Source organism: Theropithecus gelada, chromosome 12 (assembly GCF_003255815.1).
Source record: "Theropithecus gelada isolate Dixy chromosome 12, Tgel_1.0, whole genome shotgun sequence".
Taxonomy (NCBI): domain Eukaryota; kingdom Metazoa; phylum Chordata; class Mammalia; order Primates; family Cercopithecidae; genus Theropithecus; species Theropithecus gelada.
In genome coordinates, this window is record NC_037680.1 from 113,953,850 (window position 1) to 113,965,232 (window position 11,383).

Below are 11,383 nucleotides of genomic sequence, written 5' to 3' on the forward strand. Positions count from 1 at the left end.
GCTCTGTCACCCAGGCTGGAGTGCAGTGGCCGGATCTCAGCTCACTGCAAGCTCCGCCTCCCGGGTTCCCGCCATTCTCCTGCCTCAGCCTCCGGAGTAGCTGGGACTACAGGCGCCCGCCACCTCGCCCGGCTAGTTTTTTTTGTATTTTTTAGTAGAGACGGGGTTTCACCGTGTTCGCCAGGATGGTCTCGATCTCCTGACCTCGTGATCCGCCCGTCTCGGCCTCCCAAAGTGCTGGGATTACAGGCTTGAGCCACCGCGCCCGGCCTCATCTGTTCTTATTCTACTGAGTCCCTTAGTCATAAGTAAAACAGATAGATTGTGTTTTCTGAAACAACTCCAACCTCATCACAAACTGAGAAGCAAATCCCATCCTTGGTGATTTGAAGAGACTGTGGAGTGGCTTGGGACACTGCCTATGGACTAGAACTGCCTGCCAAGGAGACCCATGCTGTTCACAGGTCATTCCTGGTACTTACATGTACTGGAAGTTTTAGCTGTGCCATGCCAATATACCTTCCAAAGGTGTTTTTCAGCATTCTTTTAAGACACGGGGCTTAGTTAGGGAAGGTTCTGAAGACTAAACTATAAATATCTGCTTTTCATTAATCCTAAACGAACAGCCATTCTGTGTTCCCAGGAAATTTTCCTGCTTAGGAAAGAAATCCAAAAGATAATTTGGAGAGTTGCTCCCCAGACGAACCATATTTTGTGAATGAAATTAACTGCGGCTTTTGTGTTTTAAAATCTGAGACAGCACAAATAAAACAACTACTAAAGAACAGGACGCATGATCATCTCAACTGTGTCTGTGTTCCATGATTCTTTAACTCTTTCAACACACCTTTTACGCAGTAGGCACTATATTAATTGTAGGGAAGCAGTCTGGTGAGCGTCCCATCCACCATGCGAAGCCAATCTGAAATTTCCAGTATCTGTGACTTTTCCCCTGTTTACAGGAAAGAGAGGACAACCTGCTGGGTGTGGCAGAGGGTATGATTATTCCTCTAATATGCAGCTCCTGCCTGGTAGAAGATTTTACATTCCCTCTAATCACCATTGATTTACTGAACCCACCTTTATGCAGATTTTAAGTCTTTTTTTTTTTTTTTTTTTGAGACAGAGTTTCACTCTTGTTGCCCATGCTGGAGTGCAATGGCGCGATCTTGGCTCATTGCAACCTCCATCTCCCAGATTCAAGCAATTCTCGTGTGTTAGCCTCCCAAGTAGCTGAGATTACAGGCATGTGCCACCATGCCCAGCTAATTTTATATTTTCAGTTGAGATGGGGTTTCTCCATGTTGGTCAGGCTGGTCTCAAACTCCTGACCTCAGGTGATCTACCCTCCAACCTGCCTCAGCCTCCCAAAGTGCTGGGATTACAGGCATGAGCCACCACACCTGGCCCAGATTTTAATTCTTCATCGCACTGGCAGCCTTGACCATGTGACTAGCTTGAGCCAATGGAACTTGAGAAAATGTGATATATGAGAAACGCACTACAAATTTCTGTGACTCCCTAACTCTCCTTTCTACATGCTACAAAATGAGCACATACAAAATAGGAGCTGTTTTTCCAGAATACTGGATTCCTGGAGTCCAGCTGCACCAGCCCAGCTGTTGGCGAATCCATAGCCACTTTTTGTGTAACATAAGGAAGAAAGAAATGTTCAGTGTTCAAAGCCATTGAGATTTGGGGGTTGTTTGTTATCACAGCAGAGCTCACTAACAGACGAGGTTAGTAGTACCATGGCAACAGTTGTGTACTGCAAAGATGGTGGAAGACTGTTTCCTAAAATATGAGGATCTTCTCTTTCCACATCCTCTCTTTTCCTAAAATACATTCCATCTTGTGCCTCTTAAGGTCTAATTCTACTCTTCGCTTTTAATCTGCACCCTAAGATCTGGATTGAGCTCTTTGAAACTTCCAGTTAAATCTAAAAGTCTAGTAAAAGCCCTTATTTTCTAAAAGAAATGATTCTACTTGGGCCAGGTACAGTGGCTCATCCCTGTAATCCCAGCACTTTGGGAGGCCAAAGCGGGTGGATCACCTGAGGTCAGGAGTTCGAGACCAGCCTGACCAACTTGGTGAAACCCCGTCTCTACTAAAAAACAAACATTATTGGCCACATGTGGTGGCACATGCCTGCAATCCCAGCTACTTGGGAGCCTGAGGCAGTAGAATCGCTTGAAGCTGGGAGGCGGAGGTTGCAGTGAGCAGAGATCGTGCCATTGCACTCCAGCCTAGGCAACAAGAACAGAACTCCATCTAAAAGAAGAAAGAAAGAAAGAGAGAAAGAGAGAGAGAGAGAGAGAAAGAAAAAGAGAAAGAGAGAGAGAGAGGAAGGAAAGGAAGGAAGAGAGGGCAAGAAAGAAATGATTCTACTAGGTGTTTCACATATCACCTGACACTCTACTTCGTAATAACTTTCCAAAGAATCTACATATCACAATACCACTTAAGACTTCTTTTAACTTACCATTAAAAAAATATGGTGGCCAAGAAAAGGTATAATGAACAAATCTTCTGTAGGTAGCTGTTGATAAAATTTAACAAGTTCAAAACAGAAATGAGCCAGAGTATACAAAAGTCACAGCCATCCCTGTGGAAGGGGAGGAGAGCAAGGCCATGCTTGCTCCAAGAACCATCCTTCAGAGATGTGAGGCCAGGTCATGTCTCACTGGCCCTCATTCTTCTGAAGATGGACATTAGGGATGAGCTTTATGAGTCCTGAATGGTGGGCAGGCCAAGGAATCATTGTTGTTCACTCCCACTTCTGAGACATGGACATTACATAGCTCCAAGGGAGTTAGGACTCAGCAGCTGAAAACCCCCAATTCATGCCTCATTAGTGTTAATGTCAGTCCCCACACTTGTTCTTCCAGATGTCTATGAGGTTGTGCCAAGCAGCCCCTCCCACATGCCTTACCACTGGGTTCCAGTGGTGTCTCTTCTCTGGCTGTGAAAGGTCATGTAGAGCAGCACAGTGGCCCCTCAGCCATTCTGGGGTGGCTTCGGTTCAACCCTTTGATATGAAGTCCTACACTCATCTCCTCCAAGGTGGCTATCCATCCCAGTCCCTAAAGTTCCTGCATGGCGGCGAGTCTCTTCAAAAGATGCAGTTCTGTCCCCTCTGATCTGCTTGGTTAATGGCAGGACAGCAGGCAAGTTGAGTTTCGGGTCTTGTTTCTGGTTTGAGGTTCGGTTTTGGTGTTGGTTTTCTTCACTACCCAACAATGCCAACTACTTCTCTGCCACCAGGTGCCTCCCTGACTCATCATCATGGAGGAGCCCCACTCTCTGGAAAGTGGCCCCAAGGTCAGGAAGCCTCATCTGCTATAGGCTCTGTGCATTCTGTGGGGGGCCCCACCATCTCCCTCAAGTGGCAATGATCAGCACTGAGTGCAGGCTCAATGCTGGGGACATCACGTGCTTTGCCTTCTCTAACCTCACCACAACACCATGAGACACTCTTGTCACCATTGACATCTGCAGATGAGGAAAATGAGGCTTGGAGAAGTTAAGAAATCTCCCCAAGCTCACTGTTCTAGTAAGTGATAAAACTGAGATTTGAACCCAGACAGCTGAGCCCTGCACAAACTCCCAGGCAGGGAAGATGAGGACAGACTTCGAATAGACCTAGAGTTCAGTCATAAAGGTCCTTGAAATTCAGATGGGCCTGGGCAGAGAGCCCCACAGCCCCAAGCAGTCATTGTGTATCCTTCCTCCATTCATAACTCTTTCTCAATTCTCCATCCCTCTCCCTCCTCTTAAAATATCAGGGCGTTTACTGGGATTATTCTGTAAAGGAGCTGGAGAAAATCAAACTTCCTCAATTCCTAGCATTGAACAAATGCTTTGCCAACAAAAACCATTTATCCTCACAATTCGATTGGATGTTGGCAGGTGGCAAAGGAAGCAAGTGCTGAGTTCTCCACTCAGTCTTCTGTCTGATGAATGTCCTGAGCCTCCTCTTTCCCATGAGTCTCTTTGAATCACTGGTGCAACAGGAGAGCTTCATGTCACACCAAAATGTGTCAATCCACAGAATTCAAAAATTTCATCATTGAAAGCCTCCTTAGAGAGCATCTAGTACAAATCCTCATCTTACAGATGAGGAAACTGAGGCAAGAAGAGACCATGACTGGCACAGGAAGGTCTAGCTGAGGCAGGGGAATCGCTTGAATCCATTGCAGAGCCTCAGCCTCCAGCTCCCAGTCCTGCCAGTCCCAGCTCTCTTGATGACCTTCTAATCTTTCTGTGGTTCTCCATGTGGGCTGCTGCATACTCTCTAACCCTTAACCACAAACTTCCTGAGGAGAACATTGACTTTTTCTCTATTCTGCCTATTTTCAGCCTTGAAATGTTTTTACTTTTTTTTTTTTTTTTTTTTTTTTTACTATTTTGATCTTTGGTAGAAGACACACTATGATGAGGCTTCTTCCATATTGTAAATCAGCCTTGGTTTTTCCCTCATGTCATGCACATCACCTAAGTGACACTGAGTCACATCCCTGCAATGTTCATGGGGAAATAAATAGGCTTCTTTGGCCTTTTTGTTCTTGTTAGCTTTCCAGCCCTCAGCCCGTATCCAAGATGCAAACAGTTGAAGCTTCTATACAGTTACTTGAGATCACAAGTCTCCAAGATACTAAACACATATGAAACTCAAGTTTCAGATTTAAAAGTTACAGGCAGAATAAAGACAGGGTTGAGGGCAAAATTCTTTTATCCTATTAGCCCCAAATGAACCCAAATGTGTTCCTAGCTTGGTGAGAATTTTTTGCAAAGCCTGCTGAGCAGCCCTATGGGACTCTGGGGATTGTCGGCACCCCGAATCCACTTACAACCCAGAAAGGAGGCACCCAGACAGGAGGCGGGGCCCATGCTCATTGGAGTCCCTCACTTTGCACCACTCCCTCACCTCTTGACTATGCTTCCCATGCCTCTGTCTCTATAGCATCTAACTTTTTTTTTTTTTAGACAAAATCTCACTCTGTCACCCAGGCTGGAGTGCAGTGGGCCAATCTCGGCTCACTGCAGCCTACACCTCCTGGATTCAAGCAATTCCCCTGCCTCAGCCTCTAGAGTAGCTGGGACTACAGGGATGGGTCATCACACCCAGCTAATTTTTTTGTATTTTTAGTAGAGATGGGGTTTCACCATGTTGACCAGACTGGTCTCAAACTCCTGAGCTCAAGTGATCCACTCCTCTGAGCCTCCCAAAGTGCTGGGATTACAGGCATGAGCCACTGCACCTGACCTAGCATCTGACATTCTTAACACTTCTTCCATTGCCATTCTGAGCTTATTCCTTGGGCTTAAGATGATCAGGATGTCAGAAATTTGGATCTACAACAAGGAAAAAAAGAGCTAACTTATTTGTAGAACTTGACAAACCTATTCTAAAATTTGCAAGGTACTCAGAATATCATGTAAAAGTAGAATAGAGCTGAAGGACTCACTCTTTCTGATTCCAAAACTTACTACAAACCAACAGGAATCAAGAGCATATGGGACTTACATAAGGATAGACATATAGATTAATGAATCCAACAAGTCTTAGCAATAGACTCTTACATTTATGTTTAATTGACAAGTAAACCTTTACATTTATGTTCAACAAGGGCACTAAAACAACTCCAAGGGAGACAGTTGTCTTTTCAATCATTCTTGGGAAAACTAGATATCCACATCCAAAAGAATGAACTTTGATCCCTACCTCACATCATATACAAAAATTAACTCAAAATGAATCAAAGACCTAAATGTGGCTTGATGCAGTGGCTCATTTCTACAATCCTAATACTTTTGGAGGCCAAAGTGGGAGGATCACTTGAGCCCAAAAGTTCGAGACCAGCCTGGGCAACATAGTGAGACCATGTCTCTACAAAAGAGTTAAAAAAATTAGCCATGCATGGTAGCACACACCTGTGGTTTCAGCTATTCAGGAGGCTGAGGTGGGAGGAGCTGGAGCCCAGGAGGTTGAAGCTACACTGTGATCACACACCACTGCACTCCAGCCTGGACCATGGAGCAAGATCTTGTCAAAAAAAAAAAAAAAAAAAAAAAAAACCTAGCCACAAGAATTAAAACAATAAAACTCCTAGAAATAAATAAATATAGGGGTAAATCTTCACAACCTTAGATTAGCCAATGGATTTTTTTTTTTAGATATGACACACAAAAAAAGCAACAAATGTAAAAATAGAAAAATTGGACTTCATCAAGTTTTAAAACTATTGTGTTTCAAAAGACACTTTTAAGAAAGTGAAAAGACACCCCACAGAATGGGAAAAAATATTTGCAAATCACATATCTCATGAGAGATTTGTATCTAGAATATATCATGACTTCTCACAACTCAAAAAAAAAAATTAAAACCCAATTTGTAAAATGGGCAAAGTGCCTAAACAGACATTTCTCCAAAGGAGATATACAAATGGCCAAAAAGTGTATGAAAAGATGCCCAATGTCACCAGTCATCAGAGAATGGCAAATCAAAACCACAAAGAACTACCACTTCCAATTCCCTAGGATGACTTAGATAACAAGTATTAATGAGAATACAGAGAAAGTAGAACTCCCACACACTGCTGGTGGGAATGTAAAATGGTGCAGTCACCTCAAAAAACATTCTGGCAGTTCCTCCAAAGGATCAACATAGAGATATCCTATGACCCAACAATTCCACTCCTAGGTATACACTCAAAAGGATTGAAAACAAATGTCCACACAAAAGCAAAACAAAACAAAAAAAATGTTTATTTTAGTAGCATTATTCATAATAGGCAAAAAGTAGAAACAACCCAAATGTCCATCAAGTGATGAATGAACAAAATGTGTTATATCCATGCAATGGATTATTAATCATCTATTAAAAAGAATGAAGTATTGATACATGCTACAACATGGATGAACCTCGGAAACATGTCAAGTGAAAGAAGTCAGTCACAAAATATCATGTGTTCTATCATTCCATTCCTATGCAATGTTTGAATAGGCAAACCTGTAAAGACAGAAAGGTCAGTAGTTGCCTAGAGCTGGGGAGCAGGAGGCAAGGGGAATAAAGTGAGATGAGATGAAGTGAAATGGAATGAAATGAAATGAAATCATGCATCTTGTGCACTGACCCAGCAATGGAGAAGTGGGGGGCACACTGCAGGCTGGGGTCTGTCACTGGTCTGAAGGAGAGGATGTGGATTGTTGGCTACTCCATCTGACCTCCAATTTCTTGGTGGTGAAATGACAATAATGTCCTCATCTTTCTGGCCTCCCAGGGTTATCATGGAGATTGTTTGAGAGGAGTAAGTAGAAGAGACTTGAAGGCCCCAGAATGTTTTAGCACATGTAACAAATAAAGAGCCTTGGAACTTCACAGCCATTCACACTGTTCTCTTTGCCTGGAACATCCTCTCCCTCTTCTCCACCCAGACACTTAACAATCACTTCTGCTGTGAAGCCTTCCTTGACACCCCAGACAGAGTGATGCCCTCCTGCAACAGGGCTGCCAGCAGGAGTGTGCCCGACCCCTGTGTCGTCACTTGTGCACACTGTGATAAGACCATGTGCCTCTCACAGACAGGACATGAGCTTTCACCTCTCTATGTCCAGCCCCCTGCTGACCACAGCACTGCGGGAGGATGAGCCCCTGTAGGAGGGAATACTGGCTCTCTGGGGTAGATAAACAAGGTTCTGGGGAAGGGAAAGGGAGGAACAGAAACATGAGCTCCCTGCCAGGCTGTCCCAGGTCCGGGATGCCATTGGCAAGTGGGCGGGGACAGGCCCGGGGAGATGACATGGCAGTGAGTAAGTAGGGAGGCAGGCGAGCAGAGGAGCCAGGCTCACCTCCCACCCACCCACCTCGGCCACAGACCGGGAGGGGTCAGAACACTGCGTTGGGGTTGATGAGCAGACGACTGCCAGGCAACCGTTCACAGGAAATGGCACAGACACACCTTGTTCCAGCTACCCCCCAATCCTCCCTCAGGGGCAAAGTGAATGAGATACTCACCAAGGAAGCCGTTAGCAAAGGCGGCCACTGATTCATGGTTTATAAGCAATGGTGAAGTCCTTTTTCCACTGGCTGCAGCCACGAATGGCCGAGAAGCTATAAACAGTAACGGTAACCATGCATGAGCATCCCTACCTTGCTGTCTCCTCGACTCACCTCTCCAGCCCGGAGTAGGGTCACTGGGCATTGGAGAACTACCCCGTGGCTTCTCACCTGCACGTTGGCAGTCTGCATCCCCAGGAAACACACATGATCACTTGCATAGACACCCAAGACCTGCATCAAATCTGCCAACCAAACTCTGGGAGGGGTGGCGAGTGGGCTGCAAGCCTGTTTCTTAGAGAGATGGTGAAGGAGAAGATAACGAGGCCTTGAGTTTGCCCAGTAGGCCTTCTGGAGAGCAGCATGTCCAGGAACTTGGTGGTAATAAGGTTGATGGCATCATTGCTTCACTCATTCATTCATGCCACTAAGCTGTCCCTGAGAGCTACCATGTGCCAGACTGTGCCACAGGCTAAAGGTGCAAAACACAGACACCTGCGTGTGACTCTCAATGCAGGCAAAGGGCTTTGAACTCTCAGGATATCCTCTGCACCCTTTTGCCATCTTCAGACTCCCAAGGAAGGAAGCCCATCCAGGTACCGCCAGAGAGAGGTGCCTGGTAATCGTGTCTATTGATGGCAACCATAACGGAGATTCTGGATCACAGGGGAAAAAAAGCCCAGGAACATTCCCTTTCAAGAATTGTCTGGGCCAGGCTGAGAGCTGCCGGGATCGCTTACAGCTCTGCACTCTGTATCATAGCTAAGGATGAGGGCTCTGACAGCCATATCATTGGTTACTCTCCCTCCAGCCCCTAGGATTCCTTGTCCTTGGGAGAGCCCATCTCCCAGCTGCTGCAGGTGCTACTAAGCACTTGCACAGGTAGCCTTCCCTGGAGAACCATTCCTGAGCAACAGCAGCCCCTCCCCAGCGGTCCCAAGAAGTATGTCCCCCTCCAGGGAAGGCCCAAAGCCAAAGACTGGCAGAGGCAAGGGTGCCAAGCACTATGGGGCAAACCTAGTGAATGCTCCTCAGCTCCATGAGAGCCAGCTCAGCTGCACTTCCCCTGCACACCCCTTGCCCCACTTTCTCCCCAACCTCTCCTGCTCCCCTCCCTCCTGTACTATCTTCTCCCACAGCATGGGCATCCCTTGATCAGTCACTTGCACAGAGAATTTGCTCAGGCACTGTTTCCAGGGAACCAGACCTAAGACATGTGTAAGCAAAGGGTCTGGATCAAATCTCAGGTGTGATGAGTAACCTGGCGCCAAGTACTCAACCTCCCCAGGTCTCACTGTCTTTCTCTGTAAAATAAGGATAATAGTCACACTTGCACGTAAGGGTGCAGTGCAGCGTGCAAGTGTGCATAACACTTAAAGGAATTGGAACATACCTGGCCCATCAAAAGCACCTGGAGGAGACATCAGTTTTTACCACTGTAGCCAGCAGGTTGTCTCTGTGAGCTACAAATAAGACACTGGACACCCTTTTACTCAACTTTCTGCAGACAATCATAGCCCAACTCAATCAAGCACCTATGTTTCACATTAGGCATGTCCGTTTCAGGGTGTCTTACCCAGAGGCTGAGGTTGAAGGATCATTTTCAGGGTGAAAATTGGAAGAACTGATGAAGCTTACAAAAGTAAATAAATAAGCACGGCATTTGTAGGATGCTTTGAACACAGCAGTGCTGGCAAGCCTGGCTGCCTGTCAGAGCCACTTGGGGGTGCTTATTGAAACTGCTAGCTCCCCTCCCCCACCACCCCCCACCCTTTCCCCAGCTCCGCCCCTGAAGGTCTAATTCAGTCTGGTCAGCTGGGGTCATAAAAGCCTTCCTGGAGAAGAAGACACCTGATCTGGGTCTGGAAGGATGTGTAGGAGTTATTCAAATGGAGCAGCCATGCGGGGGCAGGACATCCCAGCCGAGGGGACTGTGAGAGCCACGACGTGGGCCCTGGAACCCTGTGGTGGATGCAGAGAACCACAAACATTTCCGTGTGGCTAGAAAGCGAGTAGGGGTGGCAGGAAGTGGTGGGAGGGGCTCACGATGCCAGTAATGGCCATATTCAGGGGTACTCCAGAACCCTCCTTCCTTATGCCCCATATGCTGCCACATCACCCCGGGAGATAATAAACGAAGGCGTGCACATGGGGGTCAGGCCCCTGGGAGTCAACAATGACTTCAGAGACCTGAGAGTCCACAAGAAGCTTCCCTGGCTGCGTCCCTCGCCCCTTTAGGACCTATAGGGGCCGTCTTTGCTGGGTGAGGTGCAGCTGAACTAAGGGTGAGCAACTTTCCTCTGCCGCGCCGCCACAGGACTCGAATCCCATGGGGCCCCAGGGCAGGCGGGTGGTGGTCCCCTGGCTTCCACATGGCTGTGCTGGCCCACCCTTACAGGGACAGCGTCACAGCCAGCAGAACTTCCAACATTTTCAGAGGAGCTAGAAATTCCACCTTTTTTGTGAGATTTGAATTTTTAAATGTCGGAGCAAATTTTTTCTCTGAAGCAAAACACATTTGCAGAGTCGCGACCTCTGCCAGGGAAGTGGGGCAGAAGCTGGAGCCAGAAGACCTGAGGACAGGTCTCAGTTCTGACCCCTGGCTCACCAACAAGGGAGAGGTGAGCCACAGGGTCTTTCAGTGCCTTCCCAGCTGGACATTTCTGACCCCTCCTCTTCTCCTCTCCTCCAAAATTTAAAAAAAAAAAAAAAAAAAAAAAATCCTTACATTTTCTAGCCACCTCTTGGTGTAATTTTACTAGAGCATTAACTGAATTATAAATGTGTCTATTCAAACAAGGGCCTGGCCAGTGAAATTTTAACCAACTACCAGATTTCCAACTGTTTTCCATTGACCCATATATTAAAATAGTAGAAGCCCTTGGTCTCATGAGGCTTCTGGAGAAGCCTGCACGCAGCAGGAATGACGCTCCGGTTGTGGAATTTCACTAGGCAACAGGCTCCAAACAGAAAATGTTAGCACTTTTGAGGACAAATACAGTGTTTCTGGTACACTCTCCCCCAACCCCTTTCCTTTATCTAGTTTCTGCTCTGCCTTTGCTCATTTATTTTTACTATTCCTTTTAAAGGTTCGTGTGTATTTTTATTACCTCAACTTCAGTAGTACATACCCACCCCCCCCACCCCGCCAAAACGATCCCGTCTCACTTTACACACCGCTGAAACTGATCACGCTGGCCTCTTCTTTGGAGTACAGCTCTGCCCTGCGAAATGCTCACCCAGGAGGGGCACCGAATTCTTGCTTTGTCACCAGGGACTGGGTGTTTAAAGAGTCGTTCATGGGGTGAGGGGAGTGTGGCCATG